Below are 14,724 nucleotides of genomic sequence, written 5' to 3' on the forward strand. Positions count from 1 at the left end.
TCGACGGCGTGCGCTGGGCTAGCGCAGTATATGCACAGTCCGTCCAGACTCCGGTGCTCACGCTCCGCCGGGGTCAGTCGGGTCCGGCCCAGTTGCATGGATTCCTCTCCAGTGGTGTTTGGGGGTGCGAGGGAGGCCGGGGCAGGCCGAGAGAGGCCGGTAGAGGGAGGTGGAGACGGTCTGGGTGCGCTGTGGTGTTGGTGCGCCCGCTCGCGCCTGCGTTCCCGGTGGCGCTCGTCAATGGCTATGGAGAGGGAGACGAGTTGGTTCAGGGTCGCTGGTCTGTCTCTTCCAGCCAGGCTGTCCTTCATGGCCTCCCCTAGGCCCCGTCGGAAAGCGCTGTACAGGGCAGACTCGTTCCAGGGACAACGGGCAGCGAGGATGCGGAACTCCGTGGCGTAGTCCGCTACGGAACTGGGACCCTGGGTGAGGGCGGAGAGAGCAGCGTCCGCGTCCTGTCCGTGGACGTCGTGGTCAAACACGGTCCTGAATTCATCCACGAAGGCAGTGTAGTCCTGCATGTAGGCAGCTGCGCCCTCGCGACCCGCCATGACCCAACGGCGAGCCCGTCCCGTGGTTAGGTTGGCGATGTAGGCTACCCGAGCCGACGCAGTGGAGTACATACTTGGCTGGAGGTCAAACACGTACTCACACTGCATGAGGAACTCCCGGCAGAGGGTGAACGTCCCGTCGTAGGGGGCCGGGGAGGCGAGATGGGGCTCCCGGTTCGGTGGAGCGGTGGGGTTCAGGAACGGAGCCAGGCGGGCACTGAGCGCGGTGACCTGGTCGGACAGGGTGCAGACCAGAGTAGCGAGGCCCCTCAGTCGCTCGTCCTGGGCTTGCTGTTGGGCGGATACCTGCTGCAATTGCACAGCTTGGGTCTGTGGGAGGGCTTGGAGTAGTCCGGGAGGTGCAGGTCTCTCCTCCATGTTGGCTGGGTCCAAACTGGCCAGATCTTACTGTGAGGGTTTGGTTAGGGACCCAGGCGCAACAGGAAAGGAGGAGGCAAGGGACGGTAAAGCCCGGAGGGGCGATTTAATGAGATAACACAAAGGGGGACGTGGTAGTCGTACAGCCGATGGTCAGGCAGGAGCGTGGTAGTCGTACAGGCGATGGTCAGGCAGGAGCGGGGTTGTCGTACAGGCGATGGTCAGGCAGGAGCGTGGTTGTCGTACAGGCGTGGGTCAGGCAGGAGCAGGGTTGTCGTACAGGCGTGGGTCAGGCAGGAACTGGAGAGATGAGGAGGGGAGGCAGGGTGAGTGAGAGTAATCACAAACGGGGAACGGGAAAAAACACTACAAAACACAGGTAAGGAGATGTAGGCTAGGCTATACTTTACCACAAGAGTTTATGGTAAGATCTGGCGATGAGTGGAGTGTAGACCAGGTTCTTGTAGGGGTTGAAGGTGATTGCAGAACGAGGGACAGGTGTGGTGATGATGAATTGGAAACCGGTGAGTAGAGCCGCGCCCGCGTCATCGTCGGAGACGAGCGCGCCGTTCTTGTTGTTGCGCACGGGCCGATGTGCTGGGCATGTCGGGATCCGACTCTTCGCCACCGGAGTGGGAGGAGACTGCCGAGTCCGCGGAGCTGGCCGGAGACGGGGAACGCCCGGTAGTGGGGGGAAACTCCGGAGAGTCAGAGCGTTGCATGCCTGGGCCGATGCGACGTGCGGAAGAGCGCGTAGGACGCCCCGAGCGCGCAGCGGGCCCCGAGGGGAGAGAGGGAGGCGGTTGTGGAGGCGAGGGCATGCGAGCCGTAACACCCTCTCTCCAGTTTATTGTGGAGGTCGACGCGTCGGACAGTGGAGTGGGGGCAGTGCTGTCCCAGCGATCACCCACTGATGGTAAAGTCCACCCCTGTGCGTTCTTCTCCCGCCGGCTGGAGCCCGCGGAGCGTAACTACGACGTGGGCAATAAGGAACTGCTTGCTGTCCAGCTAGCCCTTGAGGAGTGGAGGCACTGGTTGGAGGGAGCTGAGGTGCCTTTCATTGTGTGGACTGACCACAAGAATCTGACCTACATCGAGAATGCCAAGAGACTGAACCCGCGGCAAGCCAGGTGGGCTCTGTTTTTTGGTTGTTTCAATTTTACCATCACCTATCGTCCAGGATCCCGCAATGTCAAGCCTGACGCCCTGTCTCGCCAGTATGCTCCCCCCAACCAGGACACTGACGAACCAGACACCATCCTTCCTCCCTCATGTGTGGTGGCCGCTGTAACTTGGGAGATCGAAGGATTGGTGAAGGAGGCCCAGAGGACCCAGCCTGACCCAGGTAACGGCCCTGTTAACTGCCTGTTTGTCCCTGACCATGTCCGTCCCCAGGTCCTCCAGTGGGTTCATGCCTCCCAGTTTGCCTGCCATCCGGGGTCCAGCCGCACTCTAGCCCTTCTCAGGAGACGGTTCTGGTGGCCCTCCATGGCCCAGGACACCAGGGAGTACGTCCGGGCCTGCACGGTGTGTGCACGGAGCAAGGCCTCGCACCAACCCGCCTCCGGTCTGCTGCGCCCCCTGCCGGTCCCTGGTCACCCGTGGAGCCACATAGGTCTGGACTTCGTGACTGGACTGCCCCCTTCCCAGGGTAACACCACCATACTGACTATTGTGGACCGTTTTTCCAAGTCCGTCCATTTTGTGCCTCTGCCCAAGCTCCCCTCTGCGTCTGAGACTGTTGACCTTCTGGTGACCCACGTGGTCCGGCTCCATGGCATCCCTGCGGACATCGTTTCTGACCGAGGTCCACAGTTCACTTCCCAGGTGTGGAGGGAGTTTTGTCGGGCCATTGGGGCTTCGGTGAGTCTGTCCTCGGGTTACCATCCCCAAACCAATGGGCAAGCCGAGCGAGCCAACCAATACCTGGGGAACGCCCTGCGCTGTGTCACTGGTCGTAACCCCGCTACCTGGAGCCAATACCTCCCCTGGGTGGAGTATGCCCATAACTCCCTTCCTAGCTCTTCCACTGGCTTGTCTCCGTTTGAATGCTCCCTGGGTTATCTACCACCTCTATTCCCTGAGCAGGAGGAGGAGCTCGCCGTGCCCTCAGTCCAGGTCCATCTCCGCCGCTGCCACAAGGTGTGGAGGGATGCCCGAGCCGCGCTTGTTCGTTCCACCCGTCGGAGCCAGCACCAGGCAGACCGCCATCGGACCCCGGACCCTGTCTACCAGCCCGGCCAGGCGGTCTGGCTCTCCTCCAAGGACATCCCCCTGCGGGCCTCGTCACGTAAGCTCACGCCCCGCTACATTGGTCCTTACAAGATAGACAGTGTGGTTAACCCTTCTGCTGTCAGACTGCAGCTGCCCCCGTCCATGAGGATACATCCCACATTCCATGTCTCCCATGTTAAGCCTGCTCCTGTCAGCCCTCTGTGCCCGCCAGGCGACACCCCGCCACCTGTCCGGATCATCGACGACCAGCCGGCCTGGACTGTCCGACAGCTCCTGGGGGCCCGTCGGCGGGGTCGGGGGTTGCACTACCTTGTGGACTGGGAGGGCTATGGGCCCGAGGAGCGGTGCTGGGTGCCCCGTAGGTTCATCCTGGACCCCTCTCTTATCCGGGATTTCCACCGTGACCATCCTGGCCAGCCCGGTCGGTCGCCAGGTGGCGCCCGTAGAGGGGGGGGTCCTGTCACGGCACCGCCGCGTCAGCCTCCTCCACCTCCTCAGCCCCCTGACCCCGGCCCGAGCCCCGGTTCTGACGCTGGTCCCCAGCCTGTCCCCCAGCCTGACCCTGTCTCTCCAGTGCCGGACTCCGTTTCCCCCAGCACCTCCCAGAGCCTGCAGCGGGAACTGCGGGCACGTCTGCGGTCACAAGCCAGACACGCCCCCGATCCACACCTGCCGTGCGTCACCTTGATTGCCTCTGCTCCACACCTCAACGCACCTGGTCCTGATCAACCAATCACCAGCAGGATAAGAACTCCAGCTAAATCCCTACTCCTTACTCGAGCCTGTCTCACCGTTCTTTGTTTTCATTCATCCTAGTTAACCTGCCTGACCCACGCCTGCTTGAGGACCACGAACCTGCCTGACCCACGCCTGTCTGACTACCACGCTCCTGCCTGACCCACGCCTGCCTGAGTACCACGCTCCTGCCTGACCCATGCCTGTCTGAGTACCACGCTCCTGCCCGACCCACGCCTGTCTGACTACCACGTCCCTGCCTGACCCCCGCTTGCCTCTCCGACCTGATCCTGCCTGGCCATACCAAATAAACACGCCTCCGGGCTTCACCTCCAAGCCATTTTTGAGTCTGCTTTTGGGTCCTCCTCCGCTAGCCCTAACAGGAACATTGCCATGGTGCAACCCTTTCTCTCTCAGGCTGACACCGAAAGACTAATGCATACTTTCATCACAAGCAGGCTGGACTACTGCAATGCTCTACTATAAGGCCTACCAAAGAAAGCAATCTCTAAGCTACAAATGATACAGAATGCTGCAGGACGAGTCCTCACTAAGACTAGACGAAGGGCACACATCACACCAGCCTTAAAATCACTACACTGGTTACCTGTCAACTCTAGAATAGACTTTAAAATACTATTACTAGTCTATAAATCTCTCCACAGTCACGCACCAGAAAACATTTCAGACATGCTTGTCAGGTACATGCCCAACAGACCACTCAGATCCTCAGGTACTGAACTCGTAACTGTCCCAAAAGCCAGGACCAAGAAAGACGGAGAGGCAGCTTTTAGTTATTATGCCCCCAACCTCTGGAACACCCTGCCGGAGTGCCTAAGAAGGGTCGAAACAACGGAGGTCTTCAAGCAAGATCTCAAGACGTACCTTTTTGGCCTAACCTACAATCAATAGCCAGGACCTTGAGACACAGAAAGGCAGCCTCAAACCTACCTGTGAATCCTCTGTATACATTGGTGTATATCCTGCTATGCACTCTATGTATATCAAGTTGTGTACAGAAGCTGGTTGCCCTGAAACAGGCTTGTTCTGTTCTGATATCTGTGTTGCTTCAAAGGCTCAGCATGCTACTAACCGTTTTCTGTCTCCCCTAGTGCCTCTCTCTCTCCCTCCTACCTTCTAACCAGGTCCAGTGGATGCCCCACTGTCACCCGCACACCACCCTGAGTCCGATAGATACCCCCGTGTCAGCTGTGGATGTCGTAGTATTTAGTTAACACACACACACACGTACACACATCAGTCCACATCCGGCTTAGGCCTGGACCTGGGCCCAGTCCCCCTTCCCCTCACCCTAACCCGGGTCCGTATCCTTTTCCTACCCCCTCTCTACCCCAACCCCTGCCTCTATCTGGGCCCAGGCACATTCACGCACACACAGACATACACCAGTGTTTGCCATGTCTCTCCTATTATGTTTTTAGCCTCTCTTACTCTGAAAATGTAATTTAATGTAATTTATTGCTTTATAAATGTTCTTAGCCGGTAGACAAACATACTCCAGGAGCTTGCTCGACTTCCTTGTTGAGAGGGGTCAGGGAAGAATTTGTACAGCTCACTTTTTGCTTCCCTCTGGAATATGTAGGGATGGGATGTACAGTATCCCCACCTCCCTTGTTCTCTGTAAAGCGCATTGTGTTGCCTCTGGGTATGAAATGCGCTATACAAATACAGCTTTGATTGATTGATTGATACCACTTCATATCACAGCGAGCATACTGTAGCTATACAGCTCTTTACAACACAGGACAGTAGGTCTATACCTAGCTGTACAGCACTTTACAACATACAACAGTAGTCATATACCTACTGTAGCTACTGTATACAAGTACTTTACAATACAGCACAATAGACCTATACCTAGCAGCACATTAGGCCTATATTTAGATATACAGGACTTTCCAACACAGCACGGTAGGCCTAGCTGGATAACACTTTACCAAACAGAAACCAAAAGAATCAAGTATTATTATTATTATTATTATTATATTTATCTGCCCCAGTCTGACTGAAGTCCTATAAAGCAACTGGTTATTCACCAGATCACTGATGAAGAGGAGGTTCACCCAGGATCTCATATTACCCAGAGCCATCACTGCTAGTCCTCTAATCAACCAGTATCAACACATCATTTATATGACAACTTGGTTAAACAAAGCTCAGAGAGCAATATGTACTCTATTCTGTCTTCAATTGGGGGTGTTTTTGTCAAAGAATGAATACAGAATAATTGTAGAAAATTCTTACTCTAAAGTTTATCCCCATTATGGACTTACTTGTTTTCTCTAAGTCAGTGTGTCAGATCCAGAAGTCACTAGCTACTCTGATGAGGTGGAATGGATCACTGACTGTTTAAGTGTCTGCGTCAGCAACGTCTACTATGACATCATAAAAGCAATGGGAGATGTAACGTGGCGAGGCGCCCTCTAGTGGTCTTGATAGGGGTGTGGAAGTGTTGGAGTCGGACTGATGAGTGCATTTTTGAAATAGGATATCTACATTAGGTAAACACGGGTGTAATTAATAAAAAGGCGAGGTTGCTGCGAGTGGTTGCTAAGCAAAGCGTTCACTAAGTGTAGTCACAAGCACCAACCCCCCTCTCCCCCCACCGGGACGGCTCCCTCTCTCCTCCCCGATAGGTAGATTTGGGGAGCGTTCTTTGAGCGCGAAGGACGACCGAGAGGCGAGATTAGCGTTCGTTCAAGTAATAATAAAAAAAAGAGTCCCATAGCCATTGAATTGGTAGTAGGCTATTTTGAGGTTGGTCATTTCTCCGAGTGAGAATTGTGAAGCGTGGCGAGTGAGCGTGAGAATAGGCTGCAATGCGTGTCTGAGACTTGGCAGCCCCGGGTTTCACTGATCTAGCGGTCAGTAAATTCGACCAAATTTCAAGAGGTGGACATCACTGGATTCATCTCGGCATACAGATAATTCAAGAGCAATTGAATCATGTTTACGAAGCACACCAACATAGTGCTCTGATCAGCTGCACTCTCCAGTGAAGTTCTCAAAACGCGACAGATGCCCGGATCCGTAGCCTAGATCTCATTGTATTACAGTAATTTAGCAGACGCGTTTATCCAAAGCAACTAACAATAATTGCATTTAACGTAGGAAAAGCCAATGTAGGCTACTAGCCTACTAGGCTACTTGCCAGAACTCACAAGTGCATCTCCTTTCTGAAACAAGTGACTAAGAGCATAATCTAGTGCGGAAGGCAAAGTGCAAGAATAGCAATCTAAAATACAATAGAGGGATCGTTGTAGTTCTCTCTGTAAAATAACTACAACGTAGACCTAAATTAAAGAAATAAAAAGTACCTTTGAGAAACCGCACATTATTGCGGCGGAATTTGATATTGTTAGTAGCCTAGTTTATGGCTTTGTCAATCCATTGATATCGATTTATTATTTCAAGTTTTTCTCCCTATGCAAAAGATGGGGCGGTTGTGTGAACCCAACCAGTAGAGAGCGTAGTTTTACGCTTTGGCTCCCTTGAACATAGATGGTGAAGTGGGCTATCTGCAGCGTACAGGGAACATAGTAGGCTAATGCTGATGATTTCTGTCACGGGCAGCATACACTGCATACCCTCAGTCCCCTAATAGGTCTTATTTCATTTCAACTTGGCTATTAACTTGATAGAGCATGTTACATTTGAGCAATATGATGATAATATGGCTAAAAGGTAGGCTACAATATGTCACAGTGCACTGGCTACTGCTATCATGTACAGTACTCCTACACATAGTAACTTCAGTTTTACAAGATGCCACAGTGCACTGGCTACTGCTATCAATACGATACAGTACAGTGCTCCTAAAATACCTATGTTATATACAGATGCCCTCAGCTGCAGGATCATCTCCTTTGATGATTTTACCTCTTTTGAATACCACGCTATGTTCTTAAAATGCCAGCCCCCAGTTCTGGCAGTAACCGTGTATAGGCCTCCTAAACAATGCCCTGCCTTCTCTACCGAATATTCAGAACTCCTGTCCATTGTTACGGTTTCACCTCCACACACGCCCCCCTCCTCCGCCTCTCCACAACCCTCCACCTCTGTGCCTACCTCACACGCCCCCTGCAGCTCGGCACGGGCACTGAGGGCGCTCCAACGACAGCTGAAATGAGTTGAGCTGATGGGCGAATGAGCTTATGGCCGGATCACTGCACACCTGCTGCCACCTTCTCATGAACCCCCTCTACCTACAAGATGCCGGTTTCTCCAGCCATTCATCGCCAGATCTTCCCTAAGAAACGCCTGGCAAGTATCGTAGTTGTTAAACAAAGTATTTCTGCTTATATATATGTGTGTTTGTGTGCTCTCTGGACCACCGCACCCCAAGGCTTACTCGTCTCTCCGTGTTCCCTACAGAACGACCAGGTGTGCTGTGATCCGGCTTGCCTGCCCATCACTCTGCCCGCCACCCACTGCAGCTGCTCCAACCGGCCTCAACCTCCAGCCTGCCAGGCTCCCAACCTGAGCCATCCGGGCACTACCTTCCCTCCCAGCTCCAGCAATAAACGCCCTGCTGGGCAAAGAGCTTCCTGCCTCCTGTGTTGTGCACTTGAGCCCCGTAGCTAACTAGCCTTAACAGTCCATCATCCATACAAATTATGACACCCTTGATCTAGTGATTACTAAGGGCCTGACTATCACTGTCGTCTCTATTATTGACCTCGCTCTCTCTGACCATTTCTGTATCTTCTTCACTGCATTGGTTCCTAAAGTCAAAAGTAGTAGTAGCGCTTTATCAAGAAACGTTATCTTACCTCCGCAGTATCCGATAGTTTTAGAGAAATAATGATCACAAACAATTTATCTATTGATCTAGTGATTACTAAGGGCCTGACTATCACTGTCTCCTCTATTAGTGACCTGGCTCTCTCTGCACTGCAAAAAATGGTTTTCAAGAAAGTAAAAAAAGCCTTGTTTCTGGGAAATTTGTCTTATTTTTCGTCTAAAAAGAAAAATAATCTTGTCAAGCATGTTTTGGGTTAGAAAAATAATCGTATTTCAAGAAAATATCATATTTTCTTAACAAGGTTTTTCTTAACAAGATATTCTAATATTGGGCTAGATTTAACCAGTAACAAGTAACTACAATGACTTGCATAATATCCCAGAAGAGGAAGAAGATAGTTTTTCCTTATTTTAAGAGTATGACCACTTGCACAAATTCTCAATTTAAGAATCAACTAGAAAAAAGCACCCTTCAGGCGTGTCAGTCTTTGCCCCCAACTCACCCTTGACCTATATTCCCCCTTACTCCAGCCCTCCCAATTGCCATGGCTTTTTTGCTTTATATGTGCCGTTTGGCTTGCTAGCAGCTGATGAAATAGTCAAATAAAATAAAATCAACCAAAGTTTGTTCATCTTTTTATTCATAAAAAATGTGAGTCCTTCATTCTTGAAGCTTAACCCATTCAAATACATTTTTATGTCAACAAGACTTCATTGAACCAATTGCTAGAGCCAAAGGGGGGCTAAACTTTGCAGTGTACAATTATTTTCCACAGTTTAAAAGTAAAATAAATAGTGACAAAATAAGTAAAATAAATTACTTTGGGAATCAAACAGGAAAAAAATCAACAATGGTGAACTCACTCAATTGTCACAATATTACAGTCATGTCACAACATAGATCTTCCCAAGATACAATTTACAGTGACAACAACAGTACAGAACCAAGCAGTAAAGTCCTAAAAACAATCTCTGGAAATAATGTATACTGCCATAAAAACCAAAAAGCTATCAGAAAAAGTCCCATCAAATTACTCACATAACGTATGACATCATAGATGGAGAACTCATGAAATCACACTGAAATCACAATAACCAAATAAAAGTTTTACTACAGGACGGTTGGTGCACACGCACACACGCACGCACGCACGCACGCACGCTCACACATACCAATGCACACACACGTCTGTATGGCTGCTGGTGACTGAACAGGTGCGACTCTCCTACTTCGAGCAGAAGCGGCTGGGCAATGACCACAGCGTGGTCTTATCCAAGGAGCTCTTCTGCCGACTGATAAGAAACTATGACTAATATGACTTCAATCAGGTGACTTCAATCATAACCCCAGAGCAACGCCGGTCAGCTGCAGTCAGCACCCCAGAGCAACGCCGGTCAGCTGCAACCAGCACCCCAGAGCAACGCCGGTCAGCTGCAACCAGCACCCCAGAGCAACGCCGGTCAGCTGCAACCAGCACCCCAGAGCAACGCCGGTCAGCTGCAACCAGCACCCCAGAGCAACGCCAGTCAGCTGCAGTCAGCCCCCCAGAGCAACGCCGGTCAGCTGCAGTCAGCCCCCCAGAGCAACGCCGGTCAGCTGCAACCAGCACCCCAGAGCAACGCCAGTCAGCTGCAGTCAGCCCCCCAGAGCAACGCCGGTCAGCTGCAGTCAGCCCCCCAGAGCAACGCCGGTCAGCTGCAACCAGCACCCCAGAGCAACGCCGGTCAGCTGCAACCAGCACCCCAGAGCAACGCCGGTCAGCTGCAACCAGCACCCCAGAGCAACGCCGGACATTTGCAGTCAGCAGCCTAGATAAATACTGGTTATCTGCAGTCAGCACCCCAGAGCAACGCCGGTCAGCTGAAGACAGCAGTCCAGAGCAACGCCGGTCAGCTGAAGACAGCAGTCCAGAGCTTGCACAAGCTCTGGAGATCAAAAATTGCACAAGCACAGGACGGTCGTGCCTCTAAAAAATGGTTTTGTACTACAGGACCGTCGAGCCTCTCAAAACTTGCACCTCCGTCTGAAATGACAAACGGGTCAAGCTTCTAAAAATTGTACTACAGGACGGTCGGTCAAGCCTCAAAAATATTGCACAAGCACAGGACGGTCGTGCCTCTAAAAAATTGTTTTGTACTACAGGACCGTTGAGCCTCTGAAAAATTGTACTACAGGACCGTCAAGCCGCTCAAAATTTGCAACTCTGTCTGAAATGACAAACGGGTCATGCTTCTAAAAATTGTACTACAGGACGGTCAGTCAAGCCTCAAAAAAAATTGCACAAGCACAGGACGGTCATGCCTCTAAAAAATTGTTTTGTACTACAGGACCGTCGAGCCTCTGAAAAATTGTACTACAAGACCGTCAAGCCGCTCAAAATTTGCACTACAGGACCGTAAAGCCTCTCAAAACTTGCAACTCCGTCTGAAATGACAAACTGGTCAAGCTTCTAAAAATTATACTACAGGACGGTCAGTCAAGCCTCAAAAATATTGCAGAAGCACAGGACGGTCATGCCTCTAAAAAATTGTACTACAGGACGGTCAAGCTTCAAAAGAACCGTCGAGCTTCAAAAATTATTCTACAGGAGCCTCTCAAATTATTCTACAGGACGGTCGAGCCTAGAAAAAAGCATAGAGAAATTGCACAAACACAAGACGGTCGTGCCTCTAAAAAATTGTTTTGTACTACCGTACTACAGGACCGTCAAGCCTCTCAAATTGCAACTCCGTCTGAAATGACAAACAGGACGCGTGTTTGAAATACACTACATGAAATATTGTACCTTTTACAATACATCAGATGAGGCATTGTGTAGCCCAATCACATCTCCAAGGTAATATTTCATAGGGACATATTCAACATGCTTGTGAGTAAAACTGTAATATGGAGTGTAATCAACAAGGTTATCGGCAGATATCAGTTCAGTTGCTTGTGCCATGCTTGGAATCTCTATTTTAAATGCCATGTAATCTCTATCATAACAAATAGTATTGTGCTGCTGTAACTCAAAGCAATATGATGACGAATTTATCACATAAATATTTCTCACCAGTCCAAATTCAGGTAAATTATTAGAGTTAACAGTACCCACAAGTAATGACTTATCCCGTATATATTTGTTGCCATTTAGATTAATCCATTTAGTAGTTACTGCATTGTTTACTTCGTCATGTCCAAGGAAGGCCCTCATTTTTTCTTTTAAGTATGTCCTGTTGCATATTTCTGATGTTGGTCCCAATGTACACTCACTGTCAAAAAGGGGGTGTTCTGAACTATTTACATTCTGACAACATTCATACATCTGACTATGCCTTATTAAAGACTTGCAAACATTTTTAAAATTAATCTTTAAGGCCCATTGTTTGAAAAAGCAATGTTTTGATTCGAATCTCATGCGCATATGACGGACCATTGGTCCCAGCAGTTTAATTTGGGAGGCAGCATGAATCAAATAGTGTTGTTTGGGGGTGATGTTGTTCCCTGGGAAAAGGTTCTTCACATGCTTTAAATGCTGTTCAATGAGTGCTTTCAATTTGTTAATAGTCTGTAAACCAATAACAGGAGCAAACAAAATTTGAACAATCTCTATGAGTTCAAGAATGATTGTATAGTACTCGCTACCTTTAACTTTATCAATCAGAAATGGCAGTATTTTTAGTAGAACAATCATTTGACCTGAGGACTGCTTCAACTTATTATCACTGGGAGCTAGTGTGCTGTAGGCTATAGGGCTTGGTTTATCTCTAACGTCAAGTGGAGAGTAGGGGAATCCAACTAATGCAGTATTGACAGCATCCAAGTCTAGTTGTCCTAAAAGAACTAAATGTTTTAGACACACTTTACTTCCAATGGAGCAATGCCCTCAAGAATTATATGCATCATATCTTGGGGTGTTTGTTGGATCAAGTTAAAGGCCGGGAATTCTACCAGTTTGCTCCTTCTGTTGATGCCAAAGGTAGTTTTTAAGCTGTTTCTGAGATACTCTGTCTTGGCCTTCTCAATGTCACTACACTGCCGTAGATGTCGCTCTATTGTCCTTTCCTCAAAATTATCCTCAACAAAATGCATCTGCATGTCCTCAAATAAACATTCACACTGCCGGCATTTACTGTAAGCAAATCCAACACCCTCTTTAAAACCACAAAGCTCATGCTGAGCTAAAGTGTCTCCACATATGGAAACTAATGCTCCAAATATTTCACGTTCACCGTTCCCAATTTGAATTTTAACACCGTCATATAGCATTAAAAGGTCCTCATGCAATCTTCTCAAAATTCCATCAACTCCACATTCAGAAAGCTCGCTCTTCTTTGCAATGGCTAGTAGGCGAATCGCAGCTAGTTTTGATCTATATTTAGGATCAATGTTTCCCAATGTATAATAAAACTATCAACTTATTCTTGGAAGCATGAGACCCAAGTGGGTTGCAAATTTCAATGTCATCTGAGTAAAGGATTATCTGTAAAGCAGAGGGCCTGGCAGAAAATAAAGGGTGTGATTTCATGAGTTCTCCATCTATGATGTCATATAAATACCCAAGTCTGTATGCCTGTGGCGCATCTATCATTGCTAATACTTTGGGATGAGATAATAACTGTTCCAAACTTCTGATCAGAGGTACATAATGAAAACATTTGGGTTTGGTAGAGAGAACTCTTTTTGTCCCTTTTTATACCAAGCAGGCAGTATACCCAACAGTAACCTCCTCTGACTCTACAAAATTGAAATTCTCCTTAATCACACAGTCCCGCCTGTACGTTGTCGAAACAGAAGCAAATGGATCCTCAATCCGGTCAAACACAGCCATAGCCTCCTTTTCAAGGTCAAGGTCACTTCCTCTATGTTGCTGGAATACTGTCTGTACCTGACTCCTCAGATTAGTCACCAACAGAGCTTGGTACTGCTGCATTGCCGCCACGACATCATTCACACCACTCTGAAAAAAGGTCAGAAAGGACAAATTACAGTCAGAAACTATATACTGGGCTCTTTAATAAATTAGCCCCTTTAGTACCCATCCCTAGATGGCACTGACACGGCAGGCCAATCAGGGCCGTCGCTGGCAGAACAAAGGAGAAGCAGCGTGCGGTAATGTTAATGTTAGTAGAGTAAATACTGTACAGTCGTAACTGCCGTTGCAGAAATTAGAATGCAGAAGCCCAAGACCAAATAAATAAGAACAAGAGTATGCAAGCAGAGTTTCTCCGCGCAAAATACATTTTCGCCATTTCGCAATACCAACATCGCGCTGTCGCGGCTGGTAACAATCTTGCATGAAGACAAACCTGTGAAAGATGGTGTTTTTCTCTAGCAGTCAGCACAATCACAGTAGCCTGTCTAGTCAGAAGATCATGGCAGGAGTCATACTTAAAACAAAAAAAAATCATTATCAGGAGTGTTGTGCAGTTAATCAAGTAATATGTTATAGCTCATTTAACACACTATTCAGTATTGCATGTTATTGTGTGCTGAAGAAACTAGGCTTACCTCTGTGCACGATGCAGAGGAGCCATCTGCAGGCTCGCTTGGAAAATCCAGGATAGTACCCCCAACAGTCCGGGATGGAGCAAGGTGCTGTAGAGAGGGAAGGGTGTCATCCTCGAAGCCAGAGTGCACAGTAGGGTCAAAAGCACCATGGCTGGAGTCATCCTTTACAAAAAGAAACATTGATATCAGAAGGGTGTGTGCACTTAAGTAACATTTTATAACAAATTGAACACACTATTCAGTTTGAGTATTGCATATTATTGTGTGCTGAAGAAACTAGGCTTACCTTAGATGTTCACAATGTAGAGGGGCCACCTGCAGGCTCACTTGGAAAATCCATGATAGTACCAACAGTCCGGGATGGAGCGTGGTGCTGTAGAGAGGGAACGGTGTCATCGAAGCCTGAGTACAATGACACAGTAGTGTCAAAAGCACCAACATGCTCTGCTTCAGTTGATTGCACTCTGCTCTCCACCGTTGCATCCTCCGTTGGTTGGTCCCTGTCAGTGGTGGAATTAGATGAGATTCAACTTTGTCATTGTACAGTACAAGTACTGCCCCTCTCAAGAT

The 14,724-nt window shown here is 49.0% G+C and overlaps 1 long non-coding RNA gene across 1 annotated transcript; it reads right to left on the reverse strand.

Annotated features, from left to right (window-relative positions):
• Positions 1-13,092: 13,092 nt before the first annotated feature.
• LOC311326392 lies at positions 13,093-14,238 on the reverse strand. Its single transcript, XR_014631054.1, has 3 exons — positions 14,155-14,238; positions 13,953-14,033; positions 13,093-13,603 (listed from the first exon to the last, which is right to left on the reverse strand). It is a non-coding gene; the product is annotated as an uncharacterized lncRNA (long non-coding RNA).
• Positions 14,239-14,724: the final 486 nt, after the last annotated feature.

Source organism: Borostomias antarcticus (genome assembly GCF_949987555.1).
Source record: "Borostomias antarcticus genome assembly, chromosome: 27".
NCBI classification, from domain to species: domain Eukaryota; kingdom Metazoa; phylum Chordata; class Actinopteri; order Stomiiformes; family Stomiidae; genus Borostomias; species Borostomias antarcticus.